At 42.9% G+C, this 20,865-nt stretch overlaps 1 protein-coding gene across 4 annotated transcripts in view; it reads right to left on the minus strand.

Moving 5' to 3' along the window:
* Positions 1 to 18,612, minus strand: part of sema5a (sema domain, seven thrombospondin repeats (type 1 and type 1-like), transmembrane domain (TM) and short cytoplasmic domain, (semaphorin) 5A) — a 147,670-nt gene extending 129,058 nt beyond the window's left edge. For 2 of the 4 annotated variants that reach the window (XM_040043680.1, XM_040043677.1), the window contains exon 1: positions 18,104 to 18,609. The gene's annotated coding sequence lies outside the window, so the exon portion shown is untranslated. Of the gene's footprint in view, positions 1 to 18,103 lie in introns of all 4 variants that reach the window. The other 2 variants (XM_040043678.1, XR_005697547.1) reach the window with 2 other exon arrangements.
* Positions 18,613 to 20,865: the final 2,253 nt, after the last annotated feature.

Here is a 20,865-nt window from a genome sequence, read left to right on the forward strand (position 1 = left end):
TTTTAAATAAAACATTCAAAGAGATATCACTGTGCTATCATAGTTTTGGGTTTAGAAAGCAAGCATTCACTCTTCAGCTATTCTATGTTCAGCTCGTGGCACGGCTGCCTTGAACTACCTTGTAGCAACAACACTTTGACGACTATGACGAACACTAGTGACTATTTGAGGAATTCATAGTCAGACTAATTGCAAGTCCTTGGGGTACGGTGTCACTGTGCCCCCAAAACACTGACAACACATAATAAGTTTCTTCTAATTGACCCAAATGAGCAACGTAACAAATAGCAATCACTTTGATAGTGTGTCATCACTTTCCTGTAAAAGAAATCTCAGATAGCATCAGGGATTCGAGGCTACAAAGAGTGAGGATACACATCCTGTCTGTCTGCTCATGTTCTAACCCAAAAAAGTGAGAATGCTGCATCTGTCAGAACAAATAGCACATAAAACACACTTGTAAAGCTGGAAATTGCCACATATCATAAAAGCGGTATATCTTTAAGCTTTTTTTTTAAACCTGCAAAGACATAATTATCAAAAAACCCACCCTCTGTTTTGCTAGGAAGTGGATGGATGGGCTATAATCATTATAAGAATGCATGTGTCAGCAGGTGTGCATGAGTGTGTGCAAGTGTAAACTTAAGGCTTGTGGTCGGCGTTTAATGAGTTTTGTGGGGGGGAAACTCCAAAGGGTTTCAGGATACGAGTAAGAAGCTGTAGTCTGTATTTGGGCCAGCCAGTATTAACTCTGAGCCGTTATTGCTGCAGGCTCCTCTACAACTTGATTAGGCAGGTATGAGGAAGGGACTCAGTGCGCTCTCGCTCGGCTGAAGTGAAGGCGCGCACAAGGACGAGCCGACACACACACACAAACACACGCTCAAATTAATACACAAAGGGACACACACATGCAATCTTTGTCCGTCTTTTTACCCTCTTTCCCCACCACCCCTCGCGTTTAATACAAACACAGTCCTCCAAAAACTGCCACCTGGGAGCAAAAACAATATCATCTAATCAGCTGCAACAGCTACATCAACTTCCCTGACAGATGAAGAGACGCATGAGCCCGCATGGCATGTGTCTATAGCGGTGACACGTCTAATTTAAGCTCACAGCTAAATATACAGTACAGCGCAACACTGCCCCTCTGAACTGTGCAGTTTCATGACGCCTTTGATGGCTCAACATCAAAGCTGAATATCATTGCTTTTAACTCTAATATATTAATTCACTTTCTATGTTTAGGTTTTGCCTCATATTGCTGCTGCAAAAGTTAGCTTGCCCTCGCAATGCATATTCATCCAGCATGAGCGCACACACACACACACACAAACACGCATTACAGCACCTAAGAACCACATAAGACATTAAGCTCCTGAGATTTTGGTCAGCTGGCCTAAATTTCCCTGAAATTATGGCATGTATTAATTTGGAAAAGACCTTCCTGTGTTATTATAAGAACAATTACAGGTTGTACTCTTGGTTGATACCCCCTGACTGCTCTAAATCCCCAGCAGTCAGTCATACAAATAGTGGGAGTATCTAATGTGTGGTCTCGCCTGCTGTTGTCACATTGGCCCTGGGGTCCATATGAGCTTGATTATAGGCCAAAAACAGATGTTTCTCTCTGTAAATGTGTGTGTGTGTGTGTGTGTGTGTGTGTGTGTGTGTGTGTGTGTGTGTGTGTGTGTGTGTGTATGGTCTCTTCACCAGCTTAAAGCCTGTTTGTAAAAAAGCAAAATGTGTACGTGTGTGTCTGCACAGCTGTTTACCTGGGCTAAAAGTATTTATTACTGCCGAAGCGCTTCTTTGTCAGTGTGCACATGACCCACTTATCAGTTTATGCTTACTTGTGTGCTTTTTGAGGGTGTGAGTATGAGTTCACTTTACCAGTTTAAGTTTAAGGAGTCATTAGAGAGAGAGACCAAAAAAACCCTACAACAGACAGCGCTAGCATCAGCTCGTGGTCCAATTTTAGCTCGTTAGCATCAAACAGCAACCACCTTGACTGAAAAATGAAGCAAAAACAGCAGTTTCCCAAATGGCCACTTAAGGCTGGCTCCAAAAACAAGTTAATCCCAAAAGACCCCTGTGATAACACGACCAGCTTTACAGTCAACACAAACTTGTTTACAGTATACTAAAAAAAAAAAAAAGCTGCTGCTAGCTTTTTGTTTGTTTTTCACAACTCAGATCTTTAATTTTTACTAAGTTAGCATTATTAGGGGTTTAGCATCGTTAAGTGAAAGCTGCTTGGGGACCAGAGGTGGTATAAGATGAATGGAGCTACTGTGAAGCCACCGACTCGAGGTGAGGACTTTCACCATCGCCATTTAGATGTTTTGAATCCTGATATGATTAGAGGAATAGAGGTGACTGTTAAATGTTCATTTGTTAATAGCTTACCAATCATGAATCATTAGCCATCAGCGTACCCCAGATAATCATCATTACTCAATCACAGTATGACCAAGATGTACAAAATGGACTAAATTAAGGACGAAATGAGCGACTGAGCCCATCAGCTCAAGAGGAAAGCATTTACAGAGGCAGCAGACCATAAGAAGTGGACAGGCAACCAGCTTTGATGGGGGCCATTGAGCTCACTTTGCTATTCCAAAAAGCCAAGAGAGAAATGTAGCTACAGGTAGAAAATCTAAATCTTAAGTTACAGAGACAAACAGGACACAAACATTTTCTCTAAGTGCAGAAGTGGATCAATGAACTCACACACTGCAGCTGATTGTGAGTGCACAATACACTCAACACATTTCCATTGGTTTTGCAATCTTTTAGTCGAATCATGCTTTAAAACTAGCTGCACAAGCTGATGAATTAGTTTCAAAGAGACATCAAGGGTACTTCCCACTGTCTGACCTGCATCCTCAGTGTCCTCCTCAGTCATGCTGTTTACCACAATTGCTGCAAAAGCACTAAACTACTATGAACCGAATAATTAAACTGAGCTCACACTGCAATTGCGTATCAGTGATATGGGTATTTTAGGTTTTACCAAACTGTATGAATTACTGCAACTTATAGTTAAAATGTATCAGCAGAATTTAGCTGAGGGTGCAAAGTGCCTTTACCAGGTGGGCCTGGGCCCCTTTGGCGCGTCCATAATGGAGGTAAACAGAGGTCAAGACAGAGCTGTTTTTCCACAGATTTCTACGGCATCTGAAGCTATCACCATCTGTATTGTACCTCATCAATAGACAAATTATACTAATGCAAATGCGGATGGCAATTTAATGCAATTAGACCAATTATTTCTAAACCACATAGACAGTAAAAAAAATAAACCCCAATGTCCATTACATTCACAGATAAATATCAAGTATATCTAAAGAATCATTTAAAACTCTATCTTAAAGAACCGAAGGAATTACAAACTGTTAGATGGTTAATGTTGATCGATCTGATCAGACTTCTGCACTGGCTTCATTTTATGGCATCAAAGCTCTGGACTGTCCATCTTTTATAATGTCCATAACACATGACACAGGCTGTTTTAGCTGCTAGCTGTATGATACTAACTACCTCAGCTAATTTAAAACACTGAACTGGACCTCTGAACTATGTTTATGGCTTGTTGCGCAGTTAATTGTGCTAAAAGGCCTTCTGTGTTGGTCAATAAAATTCTGGTATTACTCTATTTATACATCAACATTTCATTTCTAATGCATCTGTAGAGTCTGTGGATGCACTTTAAACACTGAGGTAGTTAGCATTAGCTAAAACTAAGATTGTGACGGCCAAAACGCCAAACAAAGCTTCAAAGCTCAACGCTTCTTTAACCGCTTATCAAATGCAGGAGAAATGGTCTGGAAAATATGCTACATTCACACCTATGGCCAATTAGAATCAAATATTAACCTAATATACATGACTTTGGACTGTAGGAAGAAGACCGAGTACTGGGAGATGCAGCTACCTACTGCAGCACCGTGCTGCCTGTCACAGTGGTCATATTTTTTAATTTATTGGCCATATTTTTTAGGCCTTAGTTAGTATTTACATGGATGTTCCTCTGTGCAAAAAATCCTATTGACTCAAACCCTCAAGTATGAGAGTGTGTATGTGTTACAGATAAAAGAATTTGATTGTGATTTAATTTGTTTTGTAGATTAGCTGTTGAAGTGTGAGGATTTTCTGTTTTTGTTCTATTTTATATCAGTGGAATCAGAATATGTTTGGGCTTGGGACTGATGGTTAGACTAAGAAATATGCCGGATCTCTTCAATCAAGAAATAACCAGCAGAAGACTCGACAGCAACAATAATCTCTTTTTGCTGCCCCAGTCTTTTGTAAGTCATACAATAAAACAGCTTTATGTGCTGATAATTATGAAGCTGTGAAGAAATCTGCCTCTCTTGGCAATATGGAAGAAAATCCACACTCTCGCCTCTCAGGTGTGCGTGTGTTTCTTTTATACTTATGTGATTTGGGGCGAAGCGTCTCCACCGGTAATCAGCAACACGCTAAGCAAATCATAACTTAAAGAAATCAGGAAAGGGAGCTCAATATCAACCTCGTGACAGTTTAAACAAACCTCCGTGTGTGAAATTGGATTTATCAGTTTAACCGGATTGGACTAATGACAAGGGGGACAATGATATTAAGCGCCTTAAAGAGGAATTTATTTTTTCTATGATCTGCGAGACGATCACTTGGGACAGTAATTTGCTGAAATAAGCACCCAAACTGGCTATTAGAGCCACCAATCGGCTCACTTGAGACCAAGAGGCATGTTTCACAAAAGCAATTTGTGAGCACGATACACTCTGCCAGCCTCCTGTTTCACAAATAACTGTCACACACAGACAGCAGCTAAATTAGCAGGTTCAACGGCGCTTCAGTATGGTCTTTCGTCTGGTTCCCCAGCAAGCCTCTGCAATCTGCAGTCACCCACGGCGCTCTTCTCAGTGTAGGCTGGTAAAGATGCGCTCACGTGATCACCTGACCACATTATTTCTGTTTTGCTAAACAAAAGCGACTTCAAAATGTAATTTGTGATATTTCAAGATCATTTGTTTACAAAGAGACTGCTTCAGAGAGATGAGTTGTTGAATCCTGTAAAATGAATTTGCTCCTCCGTGTCAAGGCGGGTGGCATGTTATCAAAAACGGCAGCGGTATTTCAAACAGATCTGCTTACTTTTTGTTGCTGTAATGTCTCCGATTTTATCGACTCAAAGTATAAATCTTTTCTCGTGGTGAAATGTGAACTGGCAGCTCTTCTGATTTTCCGTCTTGTGTCAGTAAACTGAATTGTCCTACAGAATACCGTCACAGAAACCCAAAAGGGAATTATCACATGGTTACACTCAAACGCGTGGAGTCGATAGATGAAGTCAGAACGAATTTAGGTCCTAACTTTACTGCAAATCACTCTCCAGCAAGTGGATGCCTGCATCAGTGATATCTGCTGTGCGTGTTATTTTTGTTCAAGTGTGCAAATGTGCGCGAGTGCAAGTGTGTCTTCATCGGAGGCACTGAGCTACTCAACTGACTGAAAGGCTGAAACTCCAAGAAGAAAACGAGCCTCACACTGACCCACTCTTCTACAGCGACAGGCGAAGGAGTTGAGAGGGAGATGGGGCGAGAAAGTCGTTGAGGGTCACTTGAGGTAGATTACTGGAGAGAGGCCGGTAATAATGAGATGCATACAAGAACAGAGGATGAAGGAGATGCAGGAGAGGATGAAGGGTAGTGGTTGGGTGAGATAAAATTGAGGGAGAGGGCAGGGATGGAGGAGGTTGGAGTAAAGAGAAGAGGGATGTTAGAGGTTAGGTGTGAACAAAAGGAGCAGTGAGCGAGGAGGAGAATGGACGGGATTAAGAGAACATCGAGGTTCAGGTGGAAACAAAGAGGAGTTTAGGAGCCCTTCAGAGCAAGGAAAGAAGGGCTGGAGGTGAAGTGTGGCTTTGCTGTGAGGAGTTCCTGGGATCTCCATAAATCAAACATACCACATGCCATAAAACAAGAGTTTTTCGCATCTCTGCAGTCCAGCACTTGTCAGGAAAAGCGGCCCCGCGGAGGTAATTGAATCAGGACACAAAAACAACAGAACAGACTCACGTTGAGGCGGTCGGGCGCAGCTGGGAAAGCAAAAGAGACCCTTCTTTTAAAGGAAATGGAAAGGAACGACCAGGGGAAATAGTGGTATTTGGAGACCGAGGTGTCCAGAGAGCTGATTCTACACGGCCTTTCACACAAGCCAGGGCTCCAGGTGCAGCACAAAGCAGGTCTGTTTCACAGCCTGTTCCCCACCACCTCCTCTACACCTCGAGTCTCACCCATCCTTTTTTTTATCGTTTTGTTTAATGTAAACTGCAAACATATGACTGCAATCAACCATCACGCTGTGAAATGACAACAGAAAGGGTGAAAATGGATTCAGATTTGTCCCCTGACAAAAAGGACGTGCAGCTTAAAATAAACCAGTCTGCACAAAAATACCTGCGACAGCCTGTCTGCTTTTACAGGCTGCGAGCATGTTGCGGGGACGGGAAGAAGCTGCTGACTTTAAAGCGCTCTGTTTTGCAGCGTGCTTTTAATTGGGCTCGTCCAGTAAACTACCACTATTGTAAAGGGGAAATTGCCTGTAAAAACTCGGTGAAGACTCACTCTGGGAGCAGCATGTGAATAAACACAAACAACACTAGGTGTAAATGAGCCTAATGGGGGTGGGGGGGGGGGGCTGAATCGTATCTACAGCTGGCCCAGACTGTTAATGTCTGCACTTTTTCTATTAGACGGGACCCCCTGGCTGCCTCGTACAATTATGTTATTCTTCTGGGACTGTGAGTGTGGGTGTCTGCACTGTGAGACGGTGTCTGGAGGTGATAAAACAGCAGAAAGCACATAAATAATGACTTAATGATCCCCTCCACCCTAAGCTGTAATGATGACGATGGAGTTTTGCAACCCGGGGACGCTGGTGGAGGCGGGTGGGGTAATCCACATGTGGCCTCCAGGTGTGCTTAACTTCTACAATGTTACTTCTTAACCTCTAAACTCACCAAGGCTACACTCACTTTTACTTTGTTCCTTCTGCACCGTCCACACCGCCGCGTATACGGCTAGAAATGTTAAGCTTTTCTCGCGTGGGCACGAAAGCTGTTTTCAGGAGAATAAAACCGCTGAACATTTATCTTCTTTTTAAGGAGAGGACGCCACAATATGTGTGTGCGTGTACACAATGGAAAGAAAAAAAGAAATGGGTAATTTTGACTGACAGACTGGGAGGAATCAGACGCCGAATCAGACGTGCGGCTAAATTATAGTGTAGTCACTGAGGCAGAGATAAGAGTTTGCGTAATTGTCCAGGTACGTTCTGCTGCCAATGCTTTACAACAAAAGCAGTAAATCATGTGGCTGTAAACTGTAATTAACATCCTTTTGCCTCCTTCCCGTTAATCATGCTCCACGGCTAAATATTGATGTGTTTGAGACATTTTTGAATGTCGTGCTGAAGGTGTTTTTAATTATTTTGCCAACAACTAATTGGCTTTAGCGGCGTCTGGGAAGCTCAGGAGTTCAGCGAGAACTCTGAATGTCATCGATTTACACTGACAGTCGGGGGGTGGGGGGAGATGTAGCACTAAAGAGTGAGAATCAAAGAAGAAATAACGTAAGCGTAATCTGCCAATTAGTATAATTGCTTCAGCTAAAAACGATGAACCCTGGATCCCAGAGAGGCTGAGAAATCGCACGTAGTCCACATATGTTTTAAAAACCAGGCTAAGAAGAAGCATATATTTGGAAGGAGAAAGTGTTAATCAAAATATATAAGGAGTCAGCGCAGGTGTGCAACTGCGTTGACGACAGTGACAGATTACATTAGGTGATCTGCCACAGCCACCATAGTGAATCATGGCAAACTCTAATTATATTTTGACTTTACTGTGATCACCATTAATTAACACAATTATCATCAAAAATTTTTAACAGAGGATTTCCTTGAACTTTAGTTCAGCCAGAGATACTTTCATTCATCCACGTGCATACATATAAAGCCTGAAGCTGAGAGGAGCAAAAACAAGAATACAGAACACAGTAGCCACCACGGACACAACACATGGCTTTGATGGAGTCAACATAAAAAGGAAGGGCTGGGGTAAAGGTGGGTAGCAAAGTGGCCTGCAGAGGCAGCAGCAACTGCAGACAGGCTAAGAAGCACACTGGGTTTAAAAGACCAGACAAATCAGGATCAGCGTCCCTGTAAAATGGAACGACAGTTTTATATAGATTATCTTATTTTCCTAGTTGCTGGAAGCCAACTATAATTCAGCAATAAATGAAAACAAAACGGCTCCAAATCCTGCTGTTATGTAATTAACACACAAACACTCCGAGTTAAAGTGGGAAGAAGGATTGTTGGCACCCCTCAGTGAGTTACTGAATCATGACGGTGCTCCCTGACCTTCCCCCGTATCAGACGAAGGTAAGCGAAAAAGATTTCTTCCCTCTGGGGATGAGTATAGCAGTAACATCATGGTTTTCAGTGCAGGGTGAGAAGGAGGGTGGATATTGTAATGGGGCTGAGGAAAGAAGAGATGTCTAATTTTCTCTAAAACACCCAGAATGGTTTGTGGATCTCCAGATGCATATCTCAGGCTTTTGTAACACATTCGGAGACATTAAAAAGAAAGAAATGGGCTTTATTCGCACAATTACCTCCTGAGTATCAGCTGCTTGATGGTGTCTAGCAACAACTTCCTCTTCACATTGTGCAATACAACTCCTTTTTTTTTGTGTGCTCTTCTAAAGTCAATAAAACGACATTGACCCTGCTAGAAAGGGTGCCCTTTTGCCCTCTGCTGTTGCAGTGATGGGAGTACTTTTCTACCCAGAAAGCCCTTGGGGAATAGCGTGAAGCACAAAATAGATCAGGATGCTACGGGGCCCCTGGCTTCATAAGGGCAGAAGTCTATTTTTAATGACAAGCGGAGCACCGCAACACAGTGTGGCGGCAGGGCAAGTCCAGAGGAAATTTATCCGCTGCGTAGGAGTTCCCTCGCTCACTGCGCTTGTCTGAAGAGTTCTGAGGCTTAAATCAAAAACAACTGCAGAGGGTTTTACCTGCAACAGAAAATCTATTTTGTTGAGCTCATCTCAGCTGGTGCTCATTAAGGAAAACTTGGGCTTTTCGTTTTGTGCAAAATTTTGTGCAAAATTTGCAAGATTTTTTTGCATCTGTGCACATTTCCTCCATTTTTGCATGTATCTGTATTTGAAAGGGCAGCTGGGGAGGAGGGGTCAGATTTAGGGTCAGGCCGGGGTTGCGACCAAACCCATTCCTGAGAAAGTGAAATTGGAGCCTTTCCTCTTGAGCCACTGCATCCTGCTTGACCTCCAGAGTCCTGCATATATGCGCCTGAGCTGCATGTGAAACAAAGAGCAGAAGTATTCCTATTTTTTCAGATTTGTACACAGAGATATTTTTGTTACTGCCTCTACTCTCTCTGCCTATTCTCAGGGAATTATTTGTTGATTTCACTTTTCCATCTGACAGCCTCTGTTTCTTTTCCTTAGTCGAATCTCAGCCTACACTGCGCGATGCTGCAGGGTTTAAAGCTCATCTCCTCCGTACCACAGAAATACACACAATACACACCTTAAACTATGTGTACAATGCAATGTGTGTTTTAGGCGCTTTGGAGTTTCCTTGTATTTGAGTTTTCTTTTTTCTATGCAGGAACAAGGAGCGAGGGGAGGAAAAAAAACACATCTCATCTCATCCTAAAGCATCTTTTAACAATCCTCTTCAGTCCCAATAGGGCAGCACGGCGGAAGCAGCACAGGCAGAGAGTCAGCACAACTCTTGAACGTAACTCACTTCTCTGGGGAACTGAGCAACACAATAGAGCCGGAGCAGGATAGAAACATTCTTTGGTTTCAGCATAATCAGATGACTGTATTACACTGTCTACTGAAAAAAGGATACTGATGGCAATACCTCTACAATTACTCATTGTCTTTTGGAGCAACTGATATCCTTATCGCTGAAGCCCAGTACCTGGCTCGACTTAATGTTCCACAACAAACTAGCCCGTGAAATCAAACTCTCACCTGCGTGCAACAGCAGTCAGCTCCACATGACCACATCCTCTTATACGCAGATAATAATAACAACAATAGTAATATTAAAAATCAAGCCAGCTCAACATGCTGAAAAGCTACAAAATAAGGTACCTGCTCCTGGCAGGCATCCACCCAGTTTCCAGCTGAGGGCTCATTCTTCCTAATAGTTTATTCAAGTAAGAATGAAATGTTATTCAGAAGGAATAATAAGTGGTTTGTTACTCACTGCTGGTGGTTTAGATCGGACCACACATCCTCTGTGTGGTTTCACCTTCAGAACTGAGAAGGCATTGTGCCTATGACCGGGTAGACTACACATTCGCACTGAAGCTCCACACAGACCGGTAAAGAGGGTGACTCATGAGAGTCTCATGTCTGAAGACTGTTTGCGGGCAAAGGTTTGAAAACAAGGAGCTCTTTGCCACACGACTGTGTTGTCTTGCTTTTATGTTATGGTATTTTATTAAACATAATACATTTGTAAGTGCTTCGATGTTATATACATTGTGGAATTGATAGACAACTTATTCTTGATAGACAAATGGATGTTGTTAACCTTTGTTGTTCACTTTTGCATGTTTAAGGGAGATATTAGCTTTTAATTCCATGATTCCTTCAGTCAGGCTAAAAACAGCTGCATGAACCTCGTGCAGTATTGAGATCATTCACATAAGAGTGTTTTAACCTATAGTTTGTTTACTATTTGCTAAACTTTAAGCTTTTCCTCCTGATTTTTCTACACAGAGAAAAATCCAAGTCAGTCCACTCATTGACTCAGATGTGTCTGGACCGAGAGCAACACAAGTAAATACAGGAAGAAGGTGCCATGTTCTTCTATATTGGAGAACACAGAGAATTTACCTTGATTTCACGGCTAGTTGCTGTCCCCTACAGACCATTGCACATTTCTAGTACCTTTCCACATCCCAGAATACAACGAATCCATGGCTACAAGAAGTTTTTCAACTCAAACGTACACCTGGTAGCTGGTTCGGATTGAGGTTGGCTCACGTTCACACCATAAACGAACGTCTCTTGAGTTAATTTGGAATCGCACCAAAACCACCTCCTCCAATAGGTCTTGGTGCGGTTGCTTTGGTCCACGATTACTTTATTCACACCTGCATAAATGAACCACACCCAGGGGAAAACGGACCAGAGTTCGATCTAAATGGATGAAACACTGCAAGTGTGAAAAAAGTTTAAAAAGTTAAAATATCAATACAACAATTAAATTATAGTTCATCACATAAAAACTCTTTTGTAAGTTATTACTACATATGATCCTATTATTATTGACCTTTATGTTATTGAGTGTAGACGTGAATGTAAATCTAACTGGCTGTTTGTCACCCTGTGTTGGCGCTGTGATAGGCTGCCGACCTGTACCCCACCTTTTACTATATGTCAGGTGGGACAGGCTCAAAACCCCCTTGCTCTCCCGAATTAAATAAGCAGTAGAAAATGGATGGATCCAATTAAATGATTACCTTGGATAAGCAGTAATAATGGATCAGTGTGGAAAAAGTGTTCCACCGTTGTGGTTGGTTTTTATGATGTTAAATATTTAGTCCACAGGTATTCAAAGTAAGAGCCAAAGGGTCATAAGAGTGATCTAAGTATAATCCTGAGATAATAAGCAGTGTGGGAAAGACAATCTCTGTTCTGGATTTGTTCTGGTTTGTGGCGTTTTCATCTTTTGGTGTAAAATTTTAGACGATAAATGCCAATGCTTCTTTGGGGGGAACTGCCAACAATAAGAAGCCCAAATGCAGTGTAGTTTTTAAGCCAAGAAATCTTGGGGGCTATTTGTTTAATCTCTTATATTGAAGCATATTTTTAAAGCTGATTATGGGTATTTGTATAAGATCTAAAAAAAAAAAAAAAGTAGCTACAAAACAGCCGTTGACGCATATTTCCAAAAGTAGAGTGGATTAGAAACTTGTAAAAGCATAAAAAAGGAGACGCTGTGTCAACCTATTCAGAATTAAAAACTTCTTAACTATTTTCCACAACCCGGGATGCAGATATTTGGCAAAAACTGCCAAATTTCTGCTTCAAACTGAGGCAGCTGGGACTAGGAAATGAGCTTCTCTGATCTTTGTGGCAAATAAAATTGTTTTTTTTTCTGAAGAGACAGTAAAGGAATGCAGTCAGGACACATCTGAAAGTGTAAAAGTAGAGATTTTGAGGATTTTGAAAAGTGACATAGACATATAACCTTTATACCAATTTTCCCTTCCATTGCCTTACTCTTTTCTATCACCTGTCCTCTTCCTCTGCCTCCTGTCTTTCATCATCTTTCCTTCTCTTGATGTCTTAGCTCTCTTTTCTCTGTCTTGTTTGGTCCTGTCCTGCCCCTTTTTCCCTCTCTGAGGACGTCTTGCACTGACAGCTGAATCCAGCAGACAGATGCATCCGGGAACAGACTGGACTGCTGCCTCTTGAGGGAACCTCCTCCTTGTACACTTAACAATTTCCCTCAGACCCGTTCACCCTGCCTGTCTGCTCATCTGCCTATCACCCTTTCCATCTCCATTTCTTCAGTTTTCTTTCCCCTGCCCTTTATTTTTCCATTCAAAAAGCAGGCACCTCCCCTCTTTGTTGGGCAAACTTAAGCTCTTATCTTTTCACCTATATCTGCGTCGTCGCCTCTCCTTTTCTCTCTTTATGTCTCTCCTCTAATCTCCCTCTGCATCTCTCTTCCATTCCCATTTTTTTCCCCGCGTGGCCAAACTACAAGAAGTGGGCCGCTTTATCTTTTTAGATGTTATCGCAAACTTTCATATGAGGTCGAATAAAAAAGAATATAGCACCCTCTGTAATTCCGTTTCCTCCTTCATCTGCTGAGGGACGCATCCTCTTGCAACTTGAATATTTTTTCTTCCCTTCCTTTTCTTGTCTTTTTTTTTCGAGGATATTGCACTGATTAGCCCATCGTAATGATTTCAAAGTAGAGATAAATGTTTTCATTTGCTGAAGATTAAAGTATTTTCTGTATTTATATCCTCTCACTGATCAAATTAGAGCCTCTCCGGCTGTTTGCGGCGCTGCGATAGATGAAGCTCCGATAGTACTAAACGCATCACATCAAAAGAGCTTCTTATCGTATAATGATATGCTCCATAAAGATAAGGAGCAAGCATTTTCGTCCCACGAGGAGTTAAAAAAAAACAAAACTCAAACCCGCGACCGATTGCGAGCTACATAGTCTCCTGTTTATTCGAAGGCATACGGTAAACACAAATAAAAGCGCAGAAATCACACACATGGGCCTGCTTTAGTAGTGGGTGGGCGCCTAATTTAGTTGTGACTATACATAGCAAAGAGTCTCAAAGTCTCGCAGGAGGCAGTCCAGTTTTGCTCTCATCTCAGAGGTACAAGCTGCAGCCTGAAAGAAGAAGCTCCTACAAAAGGGGAAATATACGAGCTGAGCGCCGCTATCAAATGATCCTCTCATTCATGCTTCAAAGTCATTCATCTTCCAGAGAAATACAGCAGGGTGACGGCCCGGAGAGGGAGAAAAGTGTGTATTTCCCCCTGTGTATGTCTGCATGTGTGTTCGGTGACAACTCATGACTCATTTCACCCTTCAAACAGCCCCGTGGCACTCAATCAGTCAATAAACAAAGACCAGCAAAGCTTCTCCTCCACTCTTTTTTTGCCCCCGCCTCTCTTTTAAAGAAAAAAAAGCCTCTTTTCACCTCTTTTCCCCTGACTCATTACACCTCATCACACACTCTCTCCACGCTCCCGCCTTCTCATCCTACCCCCCACCTCTCAGCGACTCTCCTGGCTAGCTTCATCCCGACGCAAGTGTAAATGGAAGACTACAATACACTCCGAAACTTAAAGTTTACAATAATCGCCTCTCCTGATGTCACAAAAAAGAGTGAAAGTTGGGAGCCCTCTCTGTTCAACCTTTCAAACACCCTCTCAGCTTGATCCTTAGTAGGGAGAAAGAGGCTTTGGGGATTATTCAATCATGACCCAAATAGTCCGCTCTGTGTTTCGCCTGCGCTGGCATCGTGGTTAAAAGACAGATTCCTCCACTATCTGAGTGGGGTTGGAGGTTGTCGCGAAAGAGGGGGACAGAGCTAATGCAGTGTAGCTGTGCTGGCGAGTGACGGCTGGTTTAGTGGTGCTAATTCCTTCTGACGTGTGGACATGCGAAGGGATGTTTAACTCAAACCGCAGGCGTTCACTCTTGGATCCAAGCAGCAGAAGCAATAGCACATCCAGGATCACATATCGCTCGCTCGCACCTCCCTGCCTCACTCTGAACTCAAATTATTTCCTACACCTGCCTTTGCGCTGCTTCTGCTGTTTAGCATGCAGTGTGAAATTACCACAGCTTCCTCTGTCTGTTTTACAAGGATAGGTCCCATCAGAGAACTGGTGTGTTTGTGCATGTCTGTGTGTGTGTGTCTCTTTTTACACGTGCACTTTTTTTATCGTTTCATTTCCACCTCTTTTGCATGTCAGTCTTAATTTTGCACCTGTACGTGCCTTGTTTTTACTTTAGCTCACTTTACCCCGACTGAGCAGCACTGTAATATAATATTCCTCGCAGGAAAACAGACTCACAACGTGAGTTTTGGAAAAGATGGCGCCATGTTCGTTTTTTAAATAGCGTCAAACCTTTCACGGGTGACCTTGACGGAAAGGGACTCGGATCTCCGTGCGGCACACAGAGACGTCGACTTTTGTGAGGATAAACAACAGATGCTTTGGGGTTGCATTATGCATCCCACTTCATAACTTCCTCGCGCTCTCTGTGGCAACTGTTAGGACACTTTGGCCTTTAAAGAACAGAAGTGGAGTGGCTGATAAACTTTCATTTTGCCAACATTTTCATTTCCTCTCAACAGCCTTTCAAATCCCCGGTAGGAAACCTTGAGAGTAGCCATAGCAACATTGCACCATCTCGCTATATCACTGACAATGACAGAAGTGAAAAAGAAAGAAAAGGAGAAAAAAATGCTTAGTTTCACCCTGGCAACTTTCTCTTTTGTGTCAGGACAGGTCAGAAATGGCACAAACGGGCACTGAACTCCCCTCAAAATGAATTATAAAGTTAAACAGTCATCCAACATGTGGGATGATTCTCTGGAGCTGCCACAGTCTTGAACTCAAAAGTGGCAGGAGGACCAAGGAGGAGGGATGAGATAATGGCAAAGTGGTTGTGATGTATAAATAGCCTGTGGTAGCTTGAGGACAAAGCACAGCGGGAATGAGCAGAAAACCACTTCAGCTATTGTTTGCGACTCCAAGTTTCCTTGCTTAGGAGCAATAAATCATCCATTTGGGGAGAATTAGTCAAATCTGGCCTTCCATGCAGTTCTCACCCAATAAACTCAACATCTTTTGTGAGGCTGCGTGTACAGAGACAAACTATAACAAAACCCCATCTTGCTGGTGTCACACAAATAAGTAACCAATGGGGCCTTAGAGAGGCCAGAGGCTAATGGTTGTTTAGTTTGCACGTGCAAGACAATGCCTTTCGCTTTCCCTCCCCATGGAGCTCGACCCCCGAGGGGATGTTGAATCACAAAGGTCGACAACAATGGGGCTTGTCATTCAATCAGTTTCCACGGTGACCACACAGTCTCACCGTGCTCCGACACCACCAGAGTCATCGCAGAACATCTTCAGGCTGGGACTAATTGCCGTGTTTCTGCTGGGGTTCTGTGTCAGCGCTCAGGCAAACTCCCCACGCAACACAAATATCAATCACGGCTAATCATATGCTGCTCCTCACAGCGCGCTGGAATGTGGAGCAAGTTTACATACAATGGGCTCATGTGAGCCTGCTGCTCGTCTCTCTGTCAGTGCAGGAGTTGGTGGTGGGGTTTTTTTTTGCACGCCACAAATACTGCTTATTACAGTTTCCCCTGTAAACGATCATTAGCAAACACAGTTTTTCCTGTTTTGTCCAAGCAACCGTCCAAAACTCAAAGATAACAAATGCACTTTTATCAGAGACCAAGAAAACGCAGCAAATGTTCACATCTGAGAAGCTAGAACCACTAATCTGGATTAAAAGTTACTTAAAAGATTTATTAAGCTTCAAAGTAAATGGCAGTTTCCTCAATTAATTGTTTACTTTTTCTCTCTTTAAACTGATGACTACAGCTCTGAGCCTTTTTTCCTCTCTCCCCATTCAATATTTCTCAAGCATTTCAGCAATTTTGTCCCAAAAACTTCCTAGCACTTATTTCCTCTTTTATTTCCCCTTTTTCTTTTCCAAAGGGACTTTAGCTTCCAGCGTCTAATAAAAGGCCTGAATAATTCTTCCATCTGGATGATGGTCACTTATTTCCACTGGTGTGATGGCACATACGAGTCGAGTCCCAGCATCCTTAAGGTCAATACTTAAGAGACATCCAAAAAAACCCTTGCAAAACCGATAAAAACAGCGAGTCTGAATGGAGAAAAGAGTTTGGCATGGGTTGGACATTCTGGACACGACATGTGAGAAAAATGTGCACGATTTTGTAAAAGGTGTTTGGCTCAAGCCAGGAAAAACATTGGGGAAAAGCAACTTAGTTAACAATTATAATGTACACTCATCAGCATAGTCACAGTTGGAGATTAGCAACCCTCTAAACGTGCTGCAAGGACAGGCTCATGAGGGGCATTGAGGTAGCAGCAGAACCACATACATAAACTCCTCACAGCAGAAATCTTTCCATCTCTTCTTTTCCCCCTTCACAGCAGATCCCTCAGTATATTTAACTTGTCCTTTCTCATTTTTTTAACCAACTCACTGACGAATATGATGAATGCCATGTCAGTTTGGCTTTTGTGGAAGAGTTCTGCTTGATTGATTTTTTTTCAACATAAAAAAAGTTAAAATGAAGCTTTTATTCCAATAGCAAAATAACTTCTCTTTCTTTTCTTTTTTTGATAGTTTAACAAAAACCCTGGGTAAAAAAAAAAAAAGCCTCCAAGGACAGCTCTGGCTGTGCAATGTGTGAGTGAGCAGAATTAAATTTGAGGTGCACGGCTGAAAAGTTTGAATACCTCAACAAAGAGATCAGCAGAATGAAATAAACTCGGCACATCTTGTTATTGTGATTAAATGAAAATTACTAGCATTAAACCGCGGAAAATCAGTGCCTCTCAAAGGGCACTCATTCATTCTTGTGGAATCAAAACGGTGAGAAAGAAAAATTCAACAAAAGCTGCAGAGATTGAAATCTTTACTCTATCAAAGCAGGAGCAAAACATTACATATAAAAGCAAGGACTTTTATTATAAGGAAAAATAATAATAAGTGGAATAAATCCTTGAATAACATCAAATTTTGTTTTAATGGTTAACTAAAGAAGACGTGGATGTGAAAATTCAACAACTTGTCTCCCGTGATGCCTCTGATGTTTTCAGGATTGGTGCACTGCCATTTGCTATACTGTTGGGCCCTTTTCCCCCCTTATTTGTTTTCTTTTTAAAAATTGTGACACACATATTTTCCAAGCATCTCCCAAAATAAGTCGGAAGGAGTGAATGAAGCAGAGGCTTAGCTATTAGATCGTGACATGAAACCCTAATCAGCTGTAATGAGATATTAGAAAGAGGAAAGCGAAAAGCCAGACACTGCTGCGAATGTGTGAGATGTAAAGATCTGATGAAAGCTGTGAGGTACCTGCTGATGGCCGCACTCTGCCAGCACCACCAAGCGGCGAGACGTCGCAGAGCACAATGCAAAACTTCTAAAACTGATTATTTACCCCATTGTGGAGAAGTGCAGGCATGTGCCCCAAGGCATGCAACCCTATCCCCATCCTGCCGGATACTGTTTGGATTTTTTACGCATGTTAACGTGTGATTTAAGTACAAAATGTCATTTAAAGATGAGTTAAAGTCGTCCGTTGTGATCAGGAGAAAAACATGTTAAGAAATGCAGAAATCAGACGCATATCTGAATAACATCAATACTGGCGCAGAGCTTAAAATAAAACAAAAAAACAAAAAAAAAAAAACGCTTTTTATTTTCCATGTCTTACCAAGTGAGGTGTCCAACTCCCGGTCATCTAGTAGGGAGCGAAGCTGCGTGTCTTGTCCCGGTGAGAACAGCGCAGAGGAAAAAGACAGAAAGCAAATATGAGCTAAGGAGAAAATATCCTCACTTCAGCTGTGCCTCTGGTCAGAAATGGACCTCAGTAAAACTCGGTTAAACGGAGATGGTGCCGTCTCCGTACCTCCGGAGGAGCCCCGTGTGCTATCTCTGCTCCCACGGAGGAGCGCTCTGGTGCCGGTGGCTCCTCGGCGCACGATCTGTAATCGGACACCGCACTGTCGCGCTGCGCCACAGACGATATGCCTCCGCTGTGTGGCGAAAAAGCGACGGCGCGTTAAAAGCAAAACTTTCCTTGCGCTAAAACGCTCAGCACCTGTGCGAGAGGAGCGGGAGGAGCGGAGGCGGCTGATGCGCCCGGTGCTGCTGGCGGTTACAGCTGCGCAGGGTTGCGAGCAGGGTTTTGATGGCTGAGGACTGCGCCCCCACTTTGCGCGTCCACTCCAGCAGCAGCAGCAGCAGCAGCGAGGAGAGACGTGGCAGCGGCGCACAGCTGCCCTGCAGGTGGAGGAGAGGACTAGAGCTCACTGAGCGCTGGAGCTACAAGTGGGATGACAGATTTGGAAGATCTTCAGTTTTTTCTTTTGTTTTCTTTCTTTTTAAACGTATTTATCTAGTCATGCACTTGTTTTCAGGTGTGAAAATCTCCTCTAGATCGAGAACCTTCACAGACATCCTCTAGATCTTCTCTTTCATGAAGGTCAGAGGTCAGTGTCATAATCTGAAAAGCACTCCCTCCATTTTTTTAATTGAACTCATTTGCATTGAATCCTCAGGGTGCGTTCAGCTACATTTGGAAATATAATCCTTCTTCAAAGGGCTTAAATTTAATTTTTCATATATTATAGATTTTTTGAGTCAGCTACCAATCATGTGCACAATTGGTGAGCTAGTGAAGGACACTTCAGCAGAGAGGGTGCTTGCTGCAAGTGGGTTTGAACCCTGTCATGTATATATCTCTAACCATGAGACCCAGCTGCTCAGTATTGTGCGAATCCTTCAGATAGACAAAAGCCACTCGCCGCTCTCTCAAGTTCATTGAACAGCAAATTCATCTCATCAGAAAGTAAAGATTTAACATGTAGGTTATGATATGTGTGTGTCTGTTTCTGTGTGTGTGTGTGTGTGTGTGTGTGTGTGTGTGTGTGTGTGTGTCTAAGAGCGAGAGAGAAAGAAGAGAGAAGCAAGACAGAAAGTGACAGTGGCGTGTGTCTGCGCCTTTGTATATTTTAATAGCGACATCCCCCGGTTCAATTACCTATTTATCCCCTGGTGAATGAGCGCAGCCCTCTATCAAGCTCCAAAAGCCCAAACAGCCGTACACAGCTTTAAGGCTGTGACTGAAAGTGTGTCTGTCTTTTTGACAGACACGCTGGAGAGTCGACAACAGCCTGTTAATATGCCTCTTCGTTAAACCAGAACATGCCTCTGTGAATGCTTCTGCTCCCCTGTATCCACATCTAAATTCAAATCAGGTAATTTTCATAAAAATGTCGCTACCCACAACGGGATAGGGGGGGTGGGGGGTAAAGCTGAGATTTACATTTCAAGTGGCCTCTGTGCAACTCTGGGAAATGCGTGGGTAACCTTTTCTGTTCTCTTGCTGCGCAGCGAGATGCAAAGGGAGCAGATCTGCGTTCTTAAAATATCAGAACAGATTGGATAGAGATATGCAATGCCAAAGGCAATGGTAGTGACTGACAAATACAATGAAACAATAAATTGAGCTCTGATACAATGAAGTGACTTTGAGGCAGTAGCTTGCACTTTCATCAGCTGAAAACGCTGTGACCTCCAGAACTTTTTCACTTTGCTTCAGGAATTTCAGGCTCTCTTTTAGTTCGCTTGGTTTGCTCTCCCGCACAATAGATGTTTTACTCCCTCACGGCCAACGGCGAAAACCCGCCGAGCTGCAGCTCAACTTCAGAGCGAAGGAAAAACAACGGCGTGTCTTTGAATGGGCCATCAGAGTCGGCGATGGATGATTGTGAGTATATTAGCCTGTGATGGGGAGGCGTAAGAATGAATCAAAGTTACACAGGAGCTTGTGTCTCTGTGTGTGTGTTTGTGGAGGTGTGTGCGGCTACCTTTGTTGCTTTGCATTCCTGTTTTGATGTCAGGCAAATGCACTCAAGTTTCTAGGCAACCACAGAAGAAGTCTCCTATAATTCACCCCGTCCTGTAAGATCTTCGTGGGATGTATTTGTGTGTGTGTGCTTGCTGTTTGTGTATTGTTTCATCTGGCAGCTTCTTTGAGGAATTGGAGATTTCAGCCTTCTATGTGACTGAATAATGGTTCAAAAATATTGTCACGATGAAAGAAACTGAAGGCCAGCTTTTATGTATATAAAAAATAATAATACCAGAAGGGAAAAGCAATGTCTGTTCATTTTTTGTCATATTTCCTTCATGCAAGCATGTCCATTTGTAGTGTGTGTCTCTATACACTGATGGAAGGAGATACTAACAGCAGGCCAAGCCCCTGCTTTAGTGCCAAACCTCAACCGACCACAGTCGAGCCCCTAAAATCACTTTGTCACACAGGCCATCTGTCACGCAGTTTCTCTGCCGTTTAAAGCCCCACGTCATCTCTCACCTCGCAAACACAACCCGTCAGCCAACCTGGCAGCCGCCTGGACACTCACAAAACACACGCTCGCCGACACGCAAGTGCAACAGCGCTCACATGTT

This window comes from Simochromis diagramma, unplaced genomic scaffold (genome assembly GCF_900408965.1).
Source record: "Simochromis diagramma unplaced genomic scaffold, fSimDia1.1 OVJJ01000602.1, whole genome shotgun sequence".
Lineage (NCBI taxonomy): Eukaryota > Metazoa > Chordata > Actinopteri > Cichliformes > Cichlidae > Simochromis > Simochromis diagramma.